General features: G+C 47.0%; 1 non-coding gene across 1 annotated transcript; it reads right to left on the bottom strand.

Moving 5' to 3' along the window:
- Window positions 1–3,668: 3,668 nt before the first annotated feature.
- On the bottom strand, window positions 3,669–3,860 carry LOC135276111 (U2 spliceosomal RNA). The gene has a single exon (XR_010343723.1). It is a non-coding gene; the product is annotated as a U2 spliceosomal RNA (small nuclear RNA).
- Window positions 3,861–10,083: the final 6,223 nt, after the last annotated feature.

Below are 10,083 nucleotides of genomic sequence, written 5' to 3'. Positions count from 1 at the left end.
TCTGTCCTTAAGTGCTGAGCTGTGATCTCCGTTGATCATTTAGAGCTGCTGGGCAGGTACGTTTAAGTCTGCTGCAGCAGAACTCATAACCCCCTCAGTTTTTTCTTTTCCCAGGTGCTCTGTCCCAGGTAGTTAGGGCTTTATTTATGAGTTTCCATTGTGCTGCTGCCTTTTTATCAGGGCTGCCCTGCCCAGTGGGGGGCAGCCTAATCACTGTCTGCCTGCAGAGGTCTTGCTGAGCTGCTGTGGGCTCCACCCAGCTGTCATGTGAACTTCCCTGTGGTACTGTTTATACGGGTGTAGTTAGAACTGCCTTGGCAAAGCCGGCCCACCTCTACAATGGTGGACTCCCTCTGTAGTGGCGGGTTGCCTCTGCAAGAGCCGGCTGCCTCAGCAATTGGAGGAATACCTCCATAGTGGTGGAGTGCCTCGGTAATAGTGGACACCCTTCCCCCACAGAGCTGGACCTTCCCGGGTTCAGCTGTGCTTGTTGTGAAACTCTCAATCCAGAGCATTTCCAATTGCTGTTTTTTTTGTGAGGGTGGGACCAGCTGAGCCTGATCACCTGGCTCCCTGCCTCAGAGCCTTTTTTTTAAGTTGAACGGTGGACTCTCTCCCAGGTGTTCCAGTCACCTGTTGAAAAGGTGCCAGGATCTGTGTGATTTCCCGTGTGGTGACCCTCTGCACCGGCTGAAATGGCTACACTGAGATTTGTGGTGCTTTTTTTGCCCAGGAATCTCCTGGCCTGGCTCCCTGTTTCAGTCCCCTTTTTAATCAGATGAATGGGTGATTCTGCCTTCCTGGAGCTCCAATCACCTGCTAAAACAGTGCCCAGAACTGTGTATTTTGTATGGAGAACTGCCATGCCGGGGTGCTGGTAAATCACCTGTGCTGGCCAAAAACAGCTTGCACTGGTGACCCGTGGGGCTCCTCCACCTGGGAACCTCCTGGTCTGTGGTCAATAAAAATCCATCTGGAAATACGGCATCCACTTACCCTCTGCACTTTCACTGGGAGCTGCAATCCTGAGCTGCTTCTAATTGGCCATCTTGGATCTGAGTCTTCTTTTTTTTTTTTTTTGAGAAAAAGTCGTACTCTGTTACCCAGTCTGGAGTACAATGGTGTGATCTTGGCTTACTGGAACCTCTGCCTCCTGGGTTAATGTGACACTCAGGTGTCAGCCTATGGAGAAGCTGGGATTACAAGGGTGTGCCACCATGCCCAGCTATTTTTTTTTTTTTTTTTTTTTTTGTAAAGGCAAAATTTGACCCTGTCGCCTAGGCTGGTTTTGAACTACTGGACTCATGCAATCCTTCTGCCTCAGCCTCCCAAATTGCCAAGTTTACAGTTGTGAGGCACCACACCCAGTCAAAATAATCTGAATCTCTGTTAAATGCACCTGATAGAAATCTGAATTTGTTCTCTGTGCTTTCTTCAATTCCTCTTCTTCTTTTTTTCTGAGACAGAGGCTTGTTCTGTCTCCCAGACTGGAGTGCAGTGAGAGTGCAGTGATCTCAGCTCACTGCAAATTCCACCTCCCAGGTTCAAGCGATTCTCCTGCCTCAGCCTCCTGAGTAGCTGGGACTACAGGCACACACCATCATGCTCAGCTTATTTTTTATTTTTATTAGAGACAGGGTTTCACTGTGTTAGCCAGGATGGTCTCGATCTCCTCACCTTGTGATCTGCCTCCTCGGCCTCCCAAAGTGCTGGGACAACAGAAATGAGCCACTGTGCCTGGCCTCCAATCTTTCTTTCTTTCTTTTCTTTCCTTTCTTTCTTTCAGATGGGGTTTCACTATGTTGGCTAGGATGGTCTCAGTCTTCTGACCTCGTGATCCTTACACCTCAGCCTCCCAAAGTACTGGGATTACAGGCATGAGCCAACACACCTGGCCCTTCCAACTTCTTTGAAGTTTCCACAAAATGGCTATTTTGAATTTTCTTTCTGAAACATCACATGTCTCCGTTTCTCTAGAATTGGTCCCTGGTGCCTTATTTAGTTGGTTTGGTGAGACCATGTTTTCTAGGATGGTCTTGATGCCCATGGATGTTTGTTTTGTCTTTGCATGGAAGAGTTCATCATTTATTGAATTTTTCCCAGTCTGGGCTTGTTTATGTGTGTCCTTCTTGGGAAAGCTTTCTGGGTATTCCAGGGTATGTGTCCCCCAGGCCCAATAATGCTGTGATTCTCACAGACTCATAGAGGTACTGCCCTGGTGGTCTTAGATGAGATCCAGAAGAATTCTCTGGATTATCAGGCAGATACTCTTGTTCTTTTCCCTTTATACCAACCAAACGGAATCTCTCTCTGTGCTACGATGCCTGGAACTGAGGGTGAGGAGACGGAAGCAACTCTGTGGCTATCACCACCGGTACTGTGCATGTTCAGACTCCAACCCAGCACAGCACCGGTCTCACTCAAAGTCCTGCTATATCCACTACACGGTACCACCTATGTTCCCTAAAGGCTCTAGAGCTGTACCAGTGTTAAAACCTAGAGCCAGCCAGGTTTATGTCCCTCCTTTTTTGGCAGTGAACTCCCTCAAGCCCTGGGTGGGTGCTGGGATGCTCTTTGGGAGCCAAGTTTTGGAGTCAAGACCATAGAAACATAACTGATGTTTTATTCTACCACAGTTAAGCTCCCACACAAAGCACGAGAAAAAAGTTCTCCCCACTCTTGGCTAACTGAAAGATGCCACTGATGAGGTTTCCTAGAAAAGCCACCCTTCTTATTCACAGGGACCAGGCAGGGTACCTGGTAATTCCCCACCGGGAGGGAATAAAAAACTCAGAGTTTAGGTGGGGTGACTCAGGCCTGTAATCCTAGCACTTTAGAAGGCCAAGGCCAGTGGATCACTTGAGGTCAGAAGTTTGAGACTATGTTGGCCAACATGGTGAAACCCTACCTCAACTAAAAATACAAAAATTAGCCAGGTGTGGTGACAAGCACCTGTATAGTCCCAGCTAAAATGGAGGCTGAGGCAGGAGTATAGTCCCAGCTACTCAGAGGCTGAGGCAGGAGAATAGCTTGAAGCTGGGAGGTGCAGGTTGCACTGATCCAAGATCACACCACTGGATTCCAGCTTCGGGGAGAGAGCGAGATTTTCCCTCAAAAAAAATAAACAGGCCAGGCATGGTGGCTCATGCCTGAAATCCAAGCACTTTGGAGGCAAAGGCGGGTGGATCACCTGAGGTCAGGAGTTCAAGACCAGCCTGACCAACATGGTGAAACCCGGTCTTTAAAAAATAAATATATAAGAAGAAATAAGGAAACATAGAAAAGTGAGCCGGGGGTGGTGGTGCATGCCTGTAGTCCCAAGAACTGGGGAGGCTGAGGCGGGAGAATGGCCTGAACCCAGGAACCGGAAGTTAGAATGAGCAGAGATCACGCGACCTACACTTCAGCCCGGGCAACAAAGCGAAACTTACCTGGAAGAAAAAGAAGAGAGAGGAAAAAACCCAAGAACAGCATTAACCAGAACATTAGATTGTCCAAAACTTACCAAATTACCCTCTTCTCGGTGTGTCAGGTTACCAGCAAACAACACTTCGTTGAAGTCTTAAGCATGACATCACTGCAGCCCTACCCCTAGAGAGCCTCGCTGACCGGCACGCAGATGAAGTCACAAGCAGAGCAGTGTCTGCTACTGAGATACGAGAAGACAAGAAAACCACTTTGAAAATCTTAAAGAGCCAAATCCCAGGTCAATGCGTGGAGTGGACAGAACAAGTGTTCTATTCCATCTTCCTTCTCAAAAAACCACTTAATAGACAGTCCTCGGATAGAAGATGCATCAGCGATCAAACTGATAAGAATAGATACCACGCTCGATCTTAGCCAAAAGGCCAAGAACCGATTATCGTGGCCGCCACACAGCAAACGGTACACATCCATCCACTCACCCTGAGCTCACGGTAAGAAAAATCATTTTCAAGTCAACAAGCCCTCCCTTCCCTACCTTCACACAGTACTCTGTTACAACTTGCTACGTTGTATAAGTACTACTGTTACAAGTTTTCGGGGGATATTTACATTCTCTTTTTGCTCCCGTAGCTCCCCGGGGAAACAGCCATTTTCAATTGGCATGCCCCGCCCCACAGGCGCCGAGCTCCTTTCTCCCTGCCAGCTCGCCTGCCACGGAACCGGAAAGCGCTTGTTCATCCCCGGGATCGGGATCGCGGGAAAGCTCCTTCTGCTTCTAGGCCCTTCAATAGGGAAAGCCCTAAACGAAAAAGACAAGAAGAGTTCTAGGAGGCTTTTCTTTCCAACATCTCTCTCTTCCTCTCTTCTTTCTCCCCTCCCCTCCCCTTCCCTCCTCCTCTTGTCTCTCTCTCTCTCTCTCCCCCTCCCTCCTCTTTTTCAGTCCTGACCTAGTGGACTTCCAACACTTTTTATCACATTTTTTTTCACACATACGTTGAAAGAAATGTTGCGTGAGCACCCATGTTGCCAACCCCCGACGTCACCTTGCTGGACTTGGTTCGTTATATGTACTATAGATATGGGATGACATCATTTGTGTCGCTGAGCACAAGGAGACAGGTACTTACATCTCCGTCGCTCTCACCAATTCTCAACCGCCCGGCCCGGGGAGATTTCGAGAAGGCGAGGGCGCAGCCCCGGGGAGCAAGCGTTCCCTCCCACAGATTAGAGGCCCAAGTGGAGCCTTGGGAAACGGGCCCCTCCGCTTCGTGTGTGGCGCTGCAAAGTCTCTTCTGCCCCGGAAGGAGGCGAGGGGCCTGGAAGGCAGAGGTGACCGCCGGTTCTGAAGCCCCGGTGTGCACCTGGAGGACCGAGTGGCTGGGGCGGCGCGGGGCGGGGTGGCTGGGCGGGAGGGCCAGGGGTCCTGGAGGTGACCCCGGATGGTTTTGGATCTGGCGAGGCCTCGTGGGCTCCCTCCCTCGGAAGGGGCGCGCTGATGGTTGGCGGTGGCGCCGTGAGTACGACCACCACCTCCCTGGGAACTCGAGAGTTCGGACCAGCTACTGGGGTCTTGGCAGAGAAACAGGAAGGCAGCCAGGGCCTGGGCACGGGTGGGGCAGTGCGGGGGCTGAGACCTGGCCAGATTCTGGCTGTACTTTGAAAGCAGAGCTGACGGCCTTTGCGGAGACCTGGGATGCGGGTGAGAGGAAAAAGTGGAGGGTGACTCCAAGGATGTAGGCCAGAGCGACTGCCACACTCAGAGTTGGGGGAGGACTAGGTTTGTAGCTTCGGGGTTGGGGGCCTGGGGGTTGGGGGATAGGGAGTGGGGGGGGGGGCGCGGAATGTCCTGATCGGTTTTGGAGAGGACCATCTAGAGAGGCGGCAAGGCAGACGGCCAAGAACAGGTATCAGCCAGGCCGCTGGATGTGCCATTCTGGACTCCAGACTGGGACTCTTTGGAGACCGTGACTCTGGAGGAGCGCCTTCGAAGGAGAAAGAGTGATAGCCCGCAGGCAGGAGGCCCAGGAAAGAGCCCCAGGATGCTCCAAAGTCAACGAGGCGATCCTTCTGCCTTAGCCTTCCTAGTAGCTGAGACTACAGGCGGGCATCACCGTGACTGGCTTATTTTATTTTTGACACGAAGTTTTGCTCCGTCATCTTGGCTAGAGTCCAGTGGTGCGGTCATGGCTCACTACAACCTGTGCCTCTCGGGTTCAAGCAGCTCTGCCTCAACCTCCTGAGTAGCTCGGACTACAGGCATGTGCTACCACGTTCGGGTAATTTTTGTGTTTTCAGTAGAGACGGCGTTCACCATGTTGGCCAGACTAGTCTTGAACTCCTGACCTCAGTTGATCCGACAGCCTCAGCTTTTCAAACTTCTAAGATGGCAGGCATGAGGCACTTCGCCTGACCCATATGCTTCTTCTTCCTTCCTTCCTTCCTTCCTTCCTTCCTTCCTTCCTTCCTTCTTCCTTCCTTCCTTCCTTCCTTCCTTTCTTTCTTTCTTTCTTTTTCTTTCTTTCTCTTTTGAAAAGATGGAGTCTTGCTCTGTTGCTTTTTGGCTCACTGCAACCTCCACCTCCTGGGTTCAAGGAATTCTCCTGTCTCAGCCTCCTGAGTAGCTGTGACTACAAGCGCCTGCCACCACACTTGGCTAATATTTGTATTTTTAGAAGAGACAGGGTTTTCACCATATTGGTCAAGGTGGTCTTGAACTCTTGACCTCAGGTGATCCATCTGCCACGGCTTCCCAAAGTGCTGGGATTACAGGCAGGAGCCACTGTGCCCAGCATGCCTCTTTCTCAAAAAGGTGTTTGGTAGAGATGGAGCATCTTGCTACAGTCTTGATGCTCACAGTGTGGTCCCCAGACCAGCACCATTGACATCATCTGGGAGTGGGTTAGAAGTGTAGAATCACTGGCTCCAGACCTATTGCATCAGAATCTGCATGTCAGCGAGGTTCCCCACAATGCACGTGCATTCCCGAACTGTGCGCTTCTTGCCTTTCACACACCAAGTCCCAACAGCCCATAACGCCTCTTGCTACCATCAATACCCTCATTCTGCTCCTCAGGAAGTCCTGGCACCCAGGCCATGAAATCTGGTTCTGAGACAGACATACCTGCTGAAACTGAGGTAACCTCCTTTTTCCTGGATTTTAGCAGGTGTTCTTTCAGTTTCCACAAATACCAAACAGAATCTAGTGTTTATTGAGGGTGATCTTGATTAATGCATCAATATTACGTATTCCTTTATCACTTTCGCTCCCCCCTCATGTAGTCATCTATTATGTTGCCTCGCTAAGTGATTTTTCTTGATAGATTCAAAAACAGTGTTGAACAGAAAATAGAGAAGAAGCAAACACCAAAATAAGTAAATAAATAAACAAAAAAATAATGAAAGGAAACATGCATCTCAGTTTCTGTTTGTTTTTATTTTTATTTTTTACGACTCTCCTGAATAGGTCAAAGATAGGGTTGTTTACTGCATAATGAGAAAGTCACCAGAGGAAGCAGCAAGATGGAGAAGGAGAAAGTACTTTAGAAATGAAATAGTGTTGATGACTTTTTGTTTACATATGTACACACATGTATACATATATACACATACACATATAGCTACATATATACACATATATACATATGTAGGCACACACACATACACATATATGTCAGGTCTCCATACGCAAGCCTGGATCCTGAAAGTCTGAAGCTCTGCCTGCCTTCTGATCATCTCCCACCCCCAGCCTGCATTCACCGTTGTCCCTGATCGCCAAGCAGAGCTTGCCCGGACAAGTCCCTCACCCAACCCTGCCATCCTAACTGTTCTTATGATAACGTGAATACCTCTCACCCCATCCTACCATCTTAACTACTCTTATCCCCCCCACCATTGTAACGGAACTTATGGTAATGTATACTCCTTACCCCTACCCCCACCACTGTAACTGACCTTACTCTATAACTTTCCACTGCCCACCCTAAACCTATAAAACCAACTCCTGTCACACTGTCCTTTGCTAATGCCCATTTTGGCCTTAGCACTTCTGCACCCAGGTGAATAAACAGCCATGTTGCTCACACAAAGCCTGTTTTGGGGGGTCTCTTCATTCAAAGTGTGTGTTGTAAACAATATATACAATCAGTTGATATTCAGAATAATAGATTAAACAAACTGTAAAGTGTTAGAACCCTGTAAGCCTCTAGGGAAGCTTGGCCCTAAAGAAGAAGAGCACACTGACAGGCACCAGCAGATGTGGCAGGTCATCAATGGTGGAGTGACAGGGAATTCAGCTGAGAGCATCTGGAGGCCAGCCCTGCTGCTGAGAGGTTGTGCTTCAGGGGAAGACCACCTTCCGACTCCATCCTCCTCTGCCACCCCATTTATCTGCTGAAATCTACTTTCACCACTCAATAGAACCATGCACTCCTTCTCCAAGCCCACAAGTGAAACAGACTCAAGTGATCCTCCTGCCTTGACCTCCAAGTGTGCTGAGATGACAGACTCTAGCTGCTGTGCCAAGCTCCAACTTATAACTTGGATATTCAATCCTGATATGTGTATTACAAGAAATGAAAATTGCAGTACAGACACTAAAGTAAATATTGGTGCACAATTCAAAACAGTTATCAGCTGGCCGGGCATGGTGGCTTACACCTGTAATAGCAGCATTTTGGGAGGCTAAAAAGGGAGGATCGCCTGAGGTCAGGAGTTCCGTACCAGCGTGGCCAACGTGGTGAGCAGTTTTCCTGTTTTCTTTAAAGAAAAACAATCTTTATAGCGTTTCCATCTCCCTAACCTTAACTCACTATGTGCAAAGGCCTTTGGGATGGGTTGGGGTGTTTTCTGATAATGATAACACAGTTGACAGCTTTTATGATATTTGTAAATCTTCCCTCGTATACAGCCTTTTTTCTCTCTTTATTTTTTCTATCCCCTTTCTTTTGTCCTCGCTCCCCATGATAGTCCAGTTTCATGACGATTTCTTGGTGAATTCCCCTGTTTAAAGAAACTTCAAACCCAAACCTTTTCTTGCGAGACAGCAGGACAACGTGTGACTATCTTTGTATTCATTATAACTTGAGAATCAACAACATTACTGTGTGTTTATAAAATGGGATAAGCACATTGATTATATACATTTGTTTATCAATTTTTATTTAAATAAACATGTGTGCAACAATCATAACTATCTGATTCCAGGACAACTTCTGTGCCCCCAAAGATAACCGAATACCTTTAATGGTACTCTTTATTCTTTTCACCTCCACCACCCCCGACCCACCTGGCAACCCCTTATGTACCTTAGATCTTTGTCGACTTGTGTTTTACTATATTTTTATTTTGTAAAACAATGTGTTTTACTCACATATTTAAACCAGGTTGGGGTAGAAGAATAAAGTGCTGAATATGTCAGTTACTGAACTCACTAGAGCTCTTAGTTTTCTCTTAAAGTCTGATCTAGATGAGTAGATCCAGGTGTCTGCCAGCTTATGTCTCTAAATCCTAATCATTCATTACTTTTCAGAAAATCTCAAACAAATGCTTTTTAGGGAATTCCTCCCACCCTCTGTAGACCAGACATTTATTATTACACACTCCAAGCATATTATGCTAGCTCCTTATAATATCCAACAAACTCTCATTGAGTTTGTAGATACTTGTTACTATTAGACTGTACATTCTAAAATGGTAAGTCCAGAATGTGTCTTATTTGCTACTATATTCTCACTTTCTAATGCAATGCTTAGAACATAGTATAAACTACATGTGTAGCTAACAAACAATATATAGACAAATAAAGAACTAATATAAAGAAATATTGCATTGAAGTTTCCCTGAATATGATGGAATGCAAATTCTAAGTGACAAATGTCAACAAAATCAAGAAGTAGATTGAATGCCAGATCCAGACCCACAGTCTAAGAAAATATCATTACTTTAGGTTTTTCTTTTCATTGCATTTTAGGTTTTGGGGTACATGCGAAGAACACACAAGATGGTTGCATAGGTACACACATGGCAGCGTGATGTGCTGCTTTCCTCCCCTTCACCTATATCTGGCATTTCTCCCAATGCTATCTCTCCCCAACTCCCCACCCCCTGCTGTCCCTCCCCTATTTCCCCCCTAAAGACCCCAGTGTGTAGTGCTCCCCTCCCTGTGTCCATGTGTTCTCATTGTTCAACACCCGCCTATGAGTGAGAACATTCAGTGTTTGATTTTCTGTTCTTGTGTCAGTTTTCTGAGAATGATGGTTTCCATGTTCATCTATGTCCCTACAAAGGACATCAACTCATCATTTTTGATGGCTGCATAGTATGCCATGGTGTATATGTGCCACATTTCCACTGTCCAGTCTATCATCAGAACATATCTCAAAATAATAAAAGCTATTTATGACAGACCAACAACCAATATCATACTGAATGGGCAAAAACTGAAAGCATTCCCTTTCAAATCTGGCACTAGACAAGGATGCCCTCTCTCACCACTCCTATTCAATATAGTACTGGAAGTTCTAGCCAGAGCAATCAGGCAAGAAAAAGCAATAAATGGTATTCAGTTAGGAAAGGAGGAAGTCAAATTATCTCTATTTGCAGATGACATGATTGTATATCTAGAAGACCCCATTTTCTCTGCCCAAAATCTCCTGAAAC

The sequence above is a fragment of the Aotus nancymaae genome, unplaced genomic scaffold (assembly GCF_030222135.1).
Source record: "Aotus nancymaae isolate 86718 unplaced genomic scaffold, 86718_ANA_hifiasm-v0.15.2.pri h1tg000001l, whole genome shotgun sequence".
Lineage (NCBI taxonomy): Eukaryota > Metazoa > Chordata > Mammalia > Primates > Aotidae > Aotus > Aotus nancymaae.
This window is presented reverse-complemented; position numbering and strand designations above follow the sequence as displayed.